Below are 13683 nucleotides of genomic sequence, written 5' to 3'. Positions count from 1 at the left end.
GCTCGCAGTTCCTGCTCCTTCCAGGCTTCTGGGCTCCACTCCTGTGGCAGCTGTCACTCGACACACACCTTAGGGTAAATCTCTTCATCAGCCTGTGAAGGGATACAGATTGGCGAGCCCTCTAGTCTGAGACAGAACTGCCTCAGTTCTAAATTGAGCATAGGCGGCAAGCCACTGGGACAGAGTCCTCCTTCGAAAGGAGAAGGGGAATCATGGGACTTGAATTTTAAAAACAATGCTGCCCAGTAGAGAGATGAAGCTTTGCATCAGCTACTGGAGAAGCAGGTGTTGAGCTGGACTAGATGTTCAGGACATGTCTGGGAAAGTTAGGCGACAAGTTAGGAGCTACAGTGGCACAAGGTTGGGGACTCACTCAGGAGCAGAAATGGTCTGGACAGACAGACAGGAGTTCTTGAGCCAAATCACCCCTCTGTGGAGCCCTGTGACCCGTGAGAGTGGACCTATGTGTGTCATGAGGAGACAGTTGTGACCTGAGAGCTGAGAACTGCTGACTGGCCTTGCTGACACTCATTGAACCAGCGATGGAGTTCATGTCTCCTCCAGGGTCCTGGAATTAGACTCCCATGATTCTCACATGGCCCTGAGAAGGGCGTTGTGGGTGAGCTACTGCCCTGGTTCAAAGGACATGCTTCTGCCTGACTAGGATGAGGTCAGTGATGTGGCCACTTGGTGTGTTTAGGATCCACAGCTCTCTGGACAGGGGTCAGAGAAATTTCAGAACCTGACAGACACACACACACAAAGATGAGTGTTTTATCTTCTCCGAGATGGCAGACCACCTCTGAGAATCATTCCAGTCAGAACAGGAAGGAGGGCTTTTGCCAAGTCAGTGGCCAAACATTCTGGGCCTGGGCTCTTATTGATCGATGCCAGAATATTATGGTCACACCCTAGGTCTGTACAGTTGCCTTGAGTACAAGAGGGAGCCAATGCTTCCATGTTGTAGGAGGCAGCCATGATGGGGCTGAGTAGTGGAATCCTCTGCGTGTCCAGTAAACTTCAAGTGTGTAAGCCTTTCCCTCCCAGTATGCAGGCCCCAGATGCAGGCTGGTGTGATTTTCTTTCTGCCTCTCAGTCTGCTCATGTGACATGAATGTGGGTGCAGGCAGTGTGCTTTCATACTAATGTTTATGGCTCTAATTCAGCTCCATGGACTTCATGGCCATCTCCTTCCCATGTATAAGCAATAATTTCTTCAAGCCACAAGACCCCCTGTATCCTATCCTCTTGTTTGTTGAGCGCTGATTTTCAGGGGGACAGGTTCAGAACGTACCAGAAAATCCATTACCCAGAGCCTTATGGTCCTAGAGAAACCCAGAGGACACACCCTCAGAAAGCCATCCCTGTGCCCCGAGGAGAGAGGGCAGGTGCTGGCATCACCACAGTGGTACCTTCTGTGGGCCAAGGCAGGAGAGAGTCTTGGGATTCAAAACATGTTGAGGGCCCCAACAAGGAGACATAATGGAGGCTTTATGTAACACTTAGGTGCCAGGGCCAGGCTGTGGCTGTTTTTGTGGCCAGTGAGTCCACAGCACAGCCCAAGACACCCATTCCCAGGGAATAACAAAATGACTCATAAAACATAGCCTTCCTAAGAGACTCATGGGATACAGAGTCAGACAAGTTATAGGACAGCAGAGAGGGCAGGACCTGGCAAGAGAAGGTCTTAGTGATTGTCCTATGAATAATAATTGAGGGAACAAAGTAACTATTGGAAAGTTCAAAGGGCCTGTAGCTGCCTGTGTAGGGAGATGGTTGTGTGTTTCGGGAGTTTTCTCCAGTCCCGCCTGGGCCCACAGCCACTCAGACCCAAATAAACACACAGACACTTATATTATTTAAACTGTTTGGCCTAATGGCTCAGGCTTCTTGCTATCCAGTTCTTATATCTTAAATTAACCCATTTCTATTAATCTATAAGTTGCCACATGGCTTGTGGCTTCCTCTGTGTCTCACTGGTGACTCCTGACTCAGCCTTCCCTTTCCCAGAATTCTCCTCTCTGCTTATCCTGACTATACTAATATACTTCCTGCCTGGCTACTGGCCAATTTTTATTTACTTATCAATAAGGCACAGGTGCTTGAGCTCTGGGTCCCTACCAGCGATTTATTTACCAATCAATCAGAGCAACACATTCACAGCATACAGAAAGATATCCCCAGCAGTTGTGGCTTGGGTTATAGGTTTAAACATTAAAAATGGCACGTTAAATTGAATCGTCATGCCAAGACTGGCTTAGTGATGTTGAGGAACACTTCTTGAAAAAATTAATAGGGATTCCCTCAAAGTCCAGCTCTACTCACACAAGTTTTTAGTATGCCTAGAATTCCAGCACTTCTGATCCAGAAGCACATTTCTTCACTAATCCCAAAGGCTGAAACACAGTTGGTGTAACAGTGCTAATACTCTGAAGGTAAAGCAAGCTTGTACTTCATTTGGGGGTGCAGGTGTGGGTGCAACTAGTACCAGGGCTGCCAAGGCAGACCAATCATGTGATTCAATAGAAGACCAAATACCTTTTCTGTTGGACATGTGCTTGGATCCTTCATCCCCTCTGAATCCTTCATCCCCACTGGATCCTTTATTTCAGCTGTGAATGCTTTATCCCCTCTGGATTCTTCATCTCCACTAGCTTCTTTATCTCAGTTGTGAATCCTTCATCTCCACTGGATCCTTCATCCCAGCTGTGAATCCTTCATCCCCATTGGCTCTTCCATCCCCATTGAACCCTCCATCCCAACTTCATTGGATCTTTCATCTCACTGTGAATTATTCATCCTCCCGGGATCCTCTGCCCTCTGGATCTCCGCGCCCCCCCCCCCATCCCCTCTGATTCATCTCTCCTGTGAATCCTTCATCCTCACTGTGAATTCTTGGGACCCAGAGCTCAAGCGCCTGTGCCTTTGTGTTCACAAATCCCACACTGATGAGGGAATCCTGTGGGCCTGGGTCCAGGACTACAGCCTGGATCAGAGGTTGCGGCTCACATTAGGTTAAGATGGCTGAGGGACAGGATCTGGGAGGGACAGTGGAGGGCAGTAGCTGGCACTCTCAGGCTAGTAAGCAGGGAACTCCAGATAAAGGAGGAGTATAAATGAGGCCACCCAGGGAACCAGCCCTTTAACACATTAAAGCGCCTTGGGAAACAGTCAAACCATAGTAGAAACAAAGCTGGTTAATAACTAGAAGTAAATCAAACGTATCATGTGCTGCCCATTGGCATCCCATTCCCCAGCAGGCCACACAGGCAGAAGTGGTCCTGTGGGACATGATGTCTTTCCTCTGCAAGCTTGCTGAACGAACCCATCTAATGGCACATTTCTGAGACTGTCATTTAATGTAAGAGTATAGCTAAGTGTTCATTTTCTCCTCCTCTTCCTTCTCTTCTTTGGTACTTTTGAGATAGGGTCTCATGTAGCCCAGGCTAGCTTTGAACTCATAGAGATCAGCCTGCTTCTGCAGCACTGATGCTAGGATTAAAGATGTGTGCTACCACACCTGGTACAAGAGTGACTTTTTATGGTTTGTTTGCAGACTTATCCCCCTTCTGTTTTACTGTCTTCAAAGGAAGAAAATGGCGGTCATCCTTAACTAACGCTTACAATCTGAAGGCCTGCTGAAGTCAAGTCACAGTGAGCTCTCAAACATCAGCACTGTGTACTTATAGTCATTAAACATTTAAACATTTTAATTATTAAATTTATTTTTTGTATGTATAGGGTGGGGTGGTTGCATGCCAGCACACATGTCGAGGCCAGAGGGTAACATGCAAGAGTGGGTTCTTCTCTCCTAGCATGTAGGTCCTGGGGATTAAACCCAGGTCCACATTCAAAGCATTTTAAAGACTTACTTTATGTGTATAAATGCTTTGCTTGAATGTACGTATGTGCACTGTGTGCTTGCAAAGGCCAGGAGAGGATGTCTGATGCTTTGGAACTGAAGTCACAGGCAGTTGTGAGCCACTGTGTGGGTGGTGGGAACTGAACCTGGGTCCACCCCAGTTAGTGTTTTTACCCACTGTCTCTCTGGCCCCTTCAACACAGTTTTGATATGCTTGCAGTGTGGATGTGGGAAGGTGCACATGAGCGTGTCATGAGGCTAGGTGGAGAGATGCTCTGCTTACAAGGCCCTGAGATGCAGTGGTGCAGTCTGAGCTGAACATTTGCTGCCAGTGGGTCTTCCCAGCTCCACCCACGCTCCCAGGTTCTATGTCTGAAGAGTACCTCCCGCCACCCTTACCATCCCTGACTCAGGACCTGGAGTGGACTTCCTCTAAGGTCCCTTCTCAACCCTGGGATGCTGTACAGTGTCTGGAAGTGATTCACACAAGCTTGATGAACATTCAAATGGATTGGGCTGCCCCAGCTTCCCACATTCCTTCCCACTCTCTGAGTCAGAAGACAGCTTTCCACAGAAAGTTCCCGCAGGACCCAGGCTGTCCAGCATGACTCACTGTGGTCACCCTGTGACCTACTTTCCACTGTGAGCTTTGGCACAGTGGACTCCCATGACACTCCTCTGTCACCACCGCCACCTCCTCCAGAGAATCGGGGCTCAGTGAAGCAAGCTGGTGCGGGCAATGCTGAATTTGGCAACTATGGTTTTGGGTGTGGATGGAGGGCTTGGGGGAAAGGCGGGCCCCTCAGCTCCCCAGGGCTCCCTGGATTGCTCCCAGCCAGGCTAAGGTTGCTTCTGCAAGTTGAGCATCTGGGAAGAGGGGAGCTTAGGAACGAGCTACTCTTCTAAGTCTGGGAATGCATAGGGATGGGTCTAGAGTCAGATCCAAAATGCCTGCTTCTGAACTGGTGTCTTGCCACCAGGAAAGTTAAACATTTTCCTCTGATCATTTGAAAATCTTTAAATGCAAAGTGCTTTTTAGTAGTATTTTTGCATGTGACCCCTTTAACCTTTAGGGGTTAGGTGAGTTGCTCTGGCTGTTTACAGATCGTCTTCACCATGCTGGTAAAGTCGATGGCACTCCCAGAATTAGAGGGTTTGACTTTACAGTTGAACGCAATTAGAGTGCTCTCTCTAAGTAGATTTACACAGTATTCGTGTGTCCAAATGGAGAGAGCATTGGACATGAGGCTCTGCTAAGCAAGGGACATGGGTGATGGCATTCTGGTTATTGTGAGATGGGGCTGCCTATAAGACACTGAACAAAACCAAGAGAAACAAAAACAAAGCACAGCTGTCTGTCCATGCAGACACGAGGGTGGATGCCTGGTTGAGCATGACATCCTGTATCCTTGCTTGCAACTTTCTGTTATTAAACACCACAACAATGAGGCAGAGAGGTGAGGGATGTGTCCTTTCTACATAGCTCTGGTATAGATGACTCTGCCATGTGTCAATCCTGTTTGGACCGAAAGCACCATTTTTTAACTTTCTGAAAAATTTCCTTGGATGCTGATGGCGAGCCTTTAGGGCCATCCACAGACACAGCAAGGCTGTGTCTGTCCCTCATACACCGGAGAACCTCAAAACCAGCCTGCAGCAGAGGTGAGCCTGGCAAGCATTTGAGTGGTGTCCCCAGGCCCTGGACACTTGCCAGGCTGTGGTGGTGGTTCTGGCTTGTTCCTGGCTCCAGCAGAAATACTCGAAGTCTGCCTCTCCCACCTCCCCCACCTCCCACACAGACATGTACTTCTTAAAGGGAGTTTTGAAGGCAGCCAACAGCATTATTTAGCTTCCCCACTGTGTGGCAGGTGGTGAGACACGATCTCCTGGAGACCAGTATTGACATCTAACCCCAAGAGACCAGGGAAGAGTGTGCTCCTCTTTAAGCCATCTTTAAAGGACACGGCCTTGTTTCGTGATTTAGCCACACTTTAGCTGAGAATGAAGGAGGGTCATTTTTGGTGGGAGAGAGATCCACTCTTTATTTGGAATCCTCTTTTTGTCTCCTCAAGTCATAGAAGTCAAGCTCCTATACTGCTTCCTGGGGGGATGATTGGGTGTGACATGGAGAAAGAGCCCAAGACAGTGTCTTGAGGACAGACTTCCAGACACAGTGGTGTAGATGTAACCAACCATCTTATTAAATAAGAAACACAGAAACAATGCAAAGAAGAAAGCCAAGAGGTCAGAGCTAAGAGCTAAAACCTTACCCTTCCTCCTGCAGCGGTCCTACCTCTCTGAACCAGAGCTACTTCCTGTGTTAAAGTCTTTATATAGAGTTTCTGTTCTGCCTTCTCATTGGTTGTAAACCCAACCACATGACCACCTCATCATGGCCTGTCTGTATAGACCTCCAGGTTTTCTATGGTTGGTATTGAGATTAAAGGTATGTGTATCCAATACTGGCTATATCCCTGAACACACAGAGACTTACCTAGCTCTGCCTACCAAGTGCTGGGATTACAAGCGTACGCCACCACTGCCCTGCTTTCCTATGGCTTGCTAATAGCTCTGACCCCCAGGCAACTTTATTTATTAACACAGTGGGGCTCAGGGTGCCACTAGTGGAATGTGCTCCGTGGAGTGTATGCATGGGGGTAGAGCTGAGCTGCATCCATAAGAGACCAGGTTGTACCTGCTCACTGGCCTCCAGTTGGCAAGACCATCTGGGCCTCACATGATGTACTCTTGGGCAGAGTTCATTTGGTTAAAGCGGTGACCAGATCCCCTTCAGTCTCTACCATGGGCAGGTGGACCCTGCCCCACAAAGACTCAGCCTCTCTGGGCCTCATCAATCAGTAAGCAGAAGTAAGCGGTAACTGGACCTATCAGTGTGGCTTCCCCCAAGAGCCCCAGCATGTTCTCTGCACGACCCAAAATAGTTTCTATGATCCTGGCAAGGCTGCAGCAGAAGCTGAGCGTGGACCCCACCTGAGTACCCGCGGGGGGATACGTCTATTATGGTCAGCTGCAGCACAGCCCCCCCTCACCCACTTCCCTCAGCCCCCTCTGACTTTGGCTGCATTTGAGAGAACCTGGAACGCTCTGATCGGTTAAGTGTTCCCATCTGTGCGGCCAACCCGGGGATGAATTCTAACCATAAATGGCAACGTTCAGAAGGGGCCATAGGCAGCACCAAATGATAAACAGAGGGTAGGAGCTCAGCCAGCAGGCACTCTCGGGGCTGTCAGAAGAGGCAGGGGAGCAGATTAGGAAACCATGGTCACAGCCCCAGCCAGTGACTCCCCCCTGGCTTCCCAGCCCGTGCTCTGTAGCCAAGGTGGGCTGTAAAGATTCTCAACCGCTTAGAGGAAGTCTCCATTTTAGCCTCCTCAAAGTCCGTTAAACGTTAACGGAAAAGGATTTTCTTTTCAGTCCTAGGGCTGACGAATGCTGGCAGGAAGCCGTTCCCAGGCCGACGGCAGACACGACATGCTGGACATGCAGCGCATACCGCAGACCCACCAGCACCCACAGACTCGGTCAGCTTAATAAAAACCAGGCCCAAGAGATAAGTATTTAGAGTTTTTAGAAAGGTTTTAAATCTATTGCCAGTGAGCTCCGTTGTGAGTTTAAGATGGTTTGCTTCCTTCTCTGTGCCACGGCGGCTCTGAGCAGTTTCTGAGTTGTCATAAAAGGGCAGCCAACAAGAAGAGTCCCAAGGGAAAAAAAAATCACCAGACATAGAAGGAACACTAGGATTTTATGGGAAGGACATACCTGACTCCTGGTGGGATTACAGGTTTCTGACATCTGTAGTTAGATACATGTGGAGTGGGTGGTTAGGCATGGCCATCAGGCACACTAGCGGTCCCAGCCTGTCTTTCCTGACAGTGGGCTGTCACATCCCCTTGACCTCCATCACTGAGGACCCTCGGGCATCAGGCCTTTCTGAGAATCAACATGGAGCCACCCGTACCTCCACACCCACAGACAGGAGATTCCAACATCTGGAATCATGCGCCGAGCCCCAGCTGTGACTCCCTCCCGGTTGTGTGAACCGCAGTGAGATGCCATCCCACACTCAAGAGTATCCAAAATCAAAGACCCATAAAGCCAAGTACCAATGGGGGTCATGGAGCGGCAGAAACATATACTTCGGCAATAGGAGCTCAAATGATACAGGAGGTTGGAGAAGTGGCCACTGTATAGTTATGTTTCCTCCTACCTGCTAACCCATCCCCTCTACTTCCGAGTGTTTCCTTAAGACAATGGGGATGGTCACTGGCAGTTGATGTGTGGACATTCACAGCCTCATTCATCACCTTCAAGCAGTGGATATGACCATAAGTCCTGTGTGTGAGCGACAGGAACCTGCTCAGTGGACACAGGCTTTCCTCATGCAGCAACACGGAGGGAAGCCAGATGGAATAGATGTGCAGGGGTCCAGTTCTGTTAGCATCTGGACTAGGCAAGAGCAGTCTCACAGGCTGGGAGCTGGTGAGTGTTGCTAGGCGTGAATGGGGTGACCCTCTGGTGCAGAATGTCGCCCAAGAAACAGCTTGAGGGTGCTGTGCTCACACTGGTGTGCATTTGTGCAAAGTCGTTAAAGTGCACAATCAAAATGCACACTTTTCCCTTTTATTAGAGTAGGTGCGGTGTTCAAACAATGGGTTTCATGATGACATTTCGTTCAAGTACATCAGGTGCTTGGCTATTTCACTTGTATTACCATCTCCTGGTCCCCATCCCCCATTTCTGTTTACGTTGTATGTGTGTGCCGTGTACATATATACCTGCCTCAAGAAAACTGATTATAAAAGTTTATAAAAGGCACCAGCCATATGGACCCTGAAAGGCCCTGTGTTAGCCAGAAATGAAATGCCTCAGATGGAGCTCTGTGTCCCTCACGGCAACGAAGGTCAGGCTGCCCTAGAATTCATGATCCGCCTGCCTCAGACTCTTAAGTGTATGCTCTCATGTCTGGCTGTCTCCTCAAAGTTATAATGTCAAAAACTCCAGATCAAGGTGTGGTGGGGCTGGTTTCTGGTGAGGCACCCTTCCCTGGCTCATAGTTGGTTCTCCTTTCTCTTCCTCCTCCTCCTTTCCTCCTCCTCTTCCTTCTCATCCTCCACCCCCACCTTCTCCTCCTCTGCCTCCTCCTCTTCCTCCTCCTTTTCCTCCTCATCTTCCTTCTCACCCTCCACACCCTACCTTCTCCTCTTCTTCTTCTTCTTCCTTTTCCTCCTCCTCTTCCTTCTCATCCCCCACACCCCACCTCTTCTTCCTCTTCCTCATTTTCCCCCTTTGTGGTGCCAAGGAGGCTTGAACAGGGTCCTGCACATTCTAGTCAAGCACTGTGCCACTGAGCTGCACTCTAGTCATCCAAGGGGCATGTCTTGCTTATCCTCACAAAGACAGAGATAAGGGGAGCACACTCTAGGTTCTCTCCCTCTTTTCTTAGGGCTCAGTCCTCTGGGATCAGGCCCACCTCTGAAACCCTACTGTACCCACCTAACCCACTAAATCCACCCTTTCCAAACACAGTCAGCTTGAGGCCAGGGTTGCCACAGTGACCGTGGGGAACACAGTCCGTTGGCACTGGGCAGGGTGAGGTGAGTCACCAGGGCCTTGCTCCTTTTTTCCATAGGGGGCTGTGAAACTGCTAGGGGGAGAAGTCAGCAGTGGGAGGGGTGGCAAGCCCTGAGGGATGTGGGGGAAGCAGGCCAAGAACATGGCTGGGTGGTCCCACTGTTTGGGAGGGAAGCGTGGGTCCTCTCCCGGCTCCCAGAGGAAAAAATGCTGAGAAAACCCCAGATGCATCTGCCCAGGACTCAACCCTGTCCCTCACTGGCACCAACTCTAGACACAGGAGCCTCAAGCGGAGGGCCTGCCAGGGGACAGTCACCCAGGGACCCCGCCTCCACCAGGTAGGCAGCTGTCTCCCTTGTGGCTCTCAGCTTCTTTCCACCGTTCCAGATGGTGGAAATTCAACCGCTTATCAATCAGTGTTCATTGAATCAGAAATTAAAAGAGGACTACAAATAATATAGTTATAGATTCAAAATTACCCAAACCAACCCATTACATATTAAAAGAATTTGTTTTAATGAAAAACATGATATTTTTCCAAAACTGCAAAGATTCAAGAAGAGCAGCCCTGCTGTACGTACATTCTTATAAATTTCACCGCTGGCTTAATGGGAGACAGCTGTGCTGTCAGATCTGCTCTATTCCAGCTGTGGTAAAAGGCTGTGGGGGAGGGATCTTGAGTCAGAGGAGGGAAGGGGACCCAGGACGGCCTTAGAGTCCATGGATGTTCTTCAGTGGGACCCTGAATCCCTGGGAAAGGCCATCTGAAGCTGAGCAGGGAGCTTTTGTATTTGGTGCATTACTGAGAGAAGAATAAAGACGGCTAAACCGTTTTGGCCTCCCAGACTCTGAAACATCTCAGGAACCTCCCAAGGCCTCTAGACAAACCCGCAAGAACTGGGGCGCTAACTCCCCAGAGGGTGGGGAGTCTGTGAAGGCTGGTGGGAAGGGCCTCACAGAGTCATTGTCCTGTGGTTTTGAGACCTAGGACTCAGAAGGAGGGGACAGAGAGTTGAGGGGCATCTGCAGGGCAGAGTAAATGGGAAGAGACGGCTGACACCAGAAGAGACCCCGGAACTGTCACACCTCATATTCCTACACATTCATCTTCTGGGCCCGTAATTGACTTCAGTGTGATTCCTGTCAAACTAGACCATGCTATTGGTGTTCTGTTCAGAAAGTCTTTTCCTGTGCCAATGGGTTCAAGGCTATTCCCCACTTTCTTTTCTCTCAGATCAGGGTATCTGATCTCATGTTGAGGTCCTTGATCCATTTAGAGTTGAGTTTTTACAGGATGATACATATGGATGAATTTGTATTGTTCAATGTACAACTATCCAGTATGACCAGTATCATTTGTCAAATAGACTGTATTTTTCCAGTGTGTATTTCTTGCTTCTTTGAAAATAGGTGCCCATATATGTGTGGACTTTTGTCTGAATCTTTAATTTTATTCCACCGATCAACGTGTCTGTTTTTATGCCAATACCATGATATTTTTATTACTATAGTTCTGTAGTACAACTTGAGATTGGGGATGGTGATACCTCCAACAGTTCTTTTATTATTCAGGATTGTTTTAGCTACCCTGTTTGTGTGTGTGTGTGTGTGTGTGTGTATTTAGTTGTTTCCTTGATGTCTTTCTCAGTCTGTCATATGTATGGAGGAAGGCTTCAAGGTTTGTGTTAAGTTTGTATCCTGTTACTTTGCTGAAAGCGTTTATCAGCTGTAGAAGTTTCCTGGGGGAGTTTTTAGGGTCAGTTATATATAAAATCATATCTTCAGATAAGGTCCTTTGACCTCTTTCCTATTTGTATCCCCTTGATATCAGTTGTCTTATTGCTCTAAGACTTTAAGAGCTATATTGAATAGTATGGAGAGAGTGGGCATCCTTGTCTTTTTCCTGATTTTAGTGGAAATGCCTTGAGTTTCTGCCTGTTCTGATGTTGGCTGTGGGCTTGCTGTAAATTGCCTTTATTATGTTTAGATATGTCCCTTGAATCCTCAGTCTTTCCAGAATTTTTATCACGAAGGGGTGTTGGACTTTGTCAAAGGTCTTTCCTGTATCTAATGAGATGACCATGTGGTTTTGTCTTTCAGCCCATGTAGTGGATTATGTTTACAGATTTACATATGTTGAACCAACCTTGCATCTCTGGGATGAAGCCTACTTGATCATAGTGGATAATCTTTTTGATGTGTTCTTGGATTTGGTTTGCAGTATTTCATTGAGAATTCTTGTAACTATGTTCATAAGGTGTCTTAAGTTATTGTTCGATTGCTGTGAAGAGACACCATGACCAAGGCAACTCTTACAAAAGAAAGCATTTAATCGGGGGCTGGTTTACAGTTTCAGAGGATTAGTCCATTATCATCATTCATCATGTGTGAAAAAGACAGGCATGGCGCTGGAGTAGTTGCTGAGAGCTTTACATCCTGACCTATAGTCAGCAGACAGAGAGAGAGAGAGAGAGAGAGAGAGAGAGAGAGAGAGAGAGAGAGAGAGCCCGAGCGCTGGAATGGGCTTCTGAAACCTCAAAACCCACTCCTGTGATCCACCTCCTGCATCAAGGACACACCTACACCAAGAAGGCCACACCTCCTAATCATTTGCAAACAGTTCACCCATTGGGGACTAAGCATTTGAATATATAAGCCAATGAGGTCATTGTCACTCAAATCACCTTATAAGGGAAACTGGCCTTTGTTGTGTCTTTATGTGGTTTAGTTATCAGGGTAATAGGGTCTTGTCAAAAGAATTAGGCAATGTTTCTTCTCTTTCAATTTTGTGGCATAATTTGAGGAATATTGGCATTAATTATTTCTTGAAAGTCTGATAGAATTCTGCTCTGAATCTGGCCCTGGGTTTTTGTTGTTGTGAGACTTTTCACTAAAGCTTCTTGTGGTGATATTTTGTTTGTGCTCTCACAAATAAAGCTTGCCTAGAGATCAGAGTGTGGAGCTAGCTGCTAGAGGCCAGGCAGTGGTGGCACACACACACCTTTAATTCCAGCACTTGGGAGGAGGAAACAGGAAGTGATATGGCTGGGCAGAGAGAGGACACAGGGGCTCGGCCCTTTTCAAGTGGGTGTGGGGGGGATTAAGTAGAGGTAAGAAGTCTCTCTAGTGCCTGGCTCCTTTACTGATCTTTCAGCATTAATTCTGGCTCCAGGTTTTTATTATCAAGGCCAATTAGGATTTGTGCTACAGCTTCTATTTTACTAGGGGTTATGTGATGTTTAAGTTGCTTATCTGATCTTAATATAACTTTGGCAGGTTGTGTATTTCAAGAAATTTACTCATTTCTATTAGGTTTCCAGGTTGGTGGAGTACAGATTTTTAAAGCATGTCCTTATGATTCTCTGGATTTCCTTGGTGCCTGTCCCTCTTTGTTCCTTGTAATATCTCCCTTTTTGTCTCTACTTTTATTAATTTTGATATTTGCTCTCTTTTAGTTAATTTGGATAAGGGTTTGTCAATCTTACTGATTTTCTCAAAGAACCAACTCTTTTTTTTTTTTTTTTTTTTTTTTTTTTTGCTTACAAACTGTATGGCCGTGGCAGGCTTCTTGCTAACTGTTCTTATAGCTTAAATTAATCCATTTCCATAAATCTATACCTTGCCACGTGGCTGGTGGCTTACCGGCATCTTCACATGCTGCTGCTGGTCATGGCGGCTGGCAGTGTCTCTCTAAGAACCAACTCTTGATTAAGTTGATCCTTTGTATTATTTTTTGTTTGTTTCTGTGTTATTGACTTCATCCCTGAGTTTATTTCTTGTCAGTTACTCCTTTGGGGGTGTTACTTCTTTTCACTCTAGATCTTTCAGGTGATATCATTAAGTTGTTAATATGGGATCACTCCAGTTTCTTTAAATGTAGGCTCTTCTTGTGAACTTCTCTCTGAGAACTCCCTTTATTGTGCCGCGGTAGGTTTGGGTATGCTCTGTTTTCATTTTCGTTCAATTCTAAAAAGTTTAAATTTCCTTCTTAATTTCTGTCTTTACTCACTTTTCATTCAGTAATGAGTTGTTCAGTTTCCATGAGTTTGTAAGCTTTCTGTTGTTTCTGATATCCAACTTTAATTCATGGTCGACAGGCACTCTTAAAGCCTCATTAGCTGCACCCATAAACCTCACCAACATGACTGCCTAAACACAAGCTGAACATGGACAATAAGATGCTAACCTGGATAGGAGAAAGCCCAGCAGGCCTCAACCCTACACAAAGA

This window comes from Peromyscus maniculatus, chromosome 21 (genome assembly GCF_049852395.1).
Source record: "Peromyscus maniculatus bairdii isolate BWxNUB_F1_BW_parent chromosome 21, HU_Pman_BW_mat_3.1, whole genome shotgun sequence".
NCBI classification, from domain to species: domain Eukaryota; kingdom Metazoa; phylum Chordata; class Mammalia; order Rodentia; family Cricetidae; genus Peromyscus; species Peromyscus maniculatus.
Note: the sequence above shows the minus strand (reverse complement) of the source record.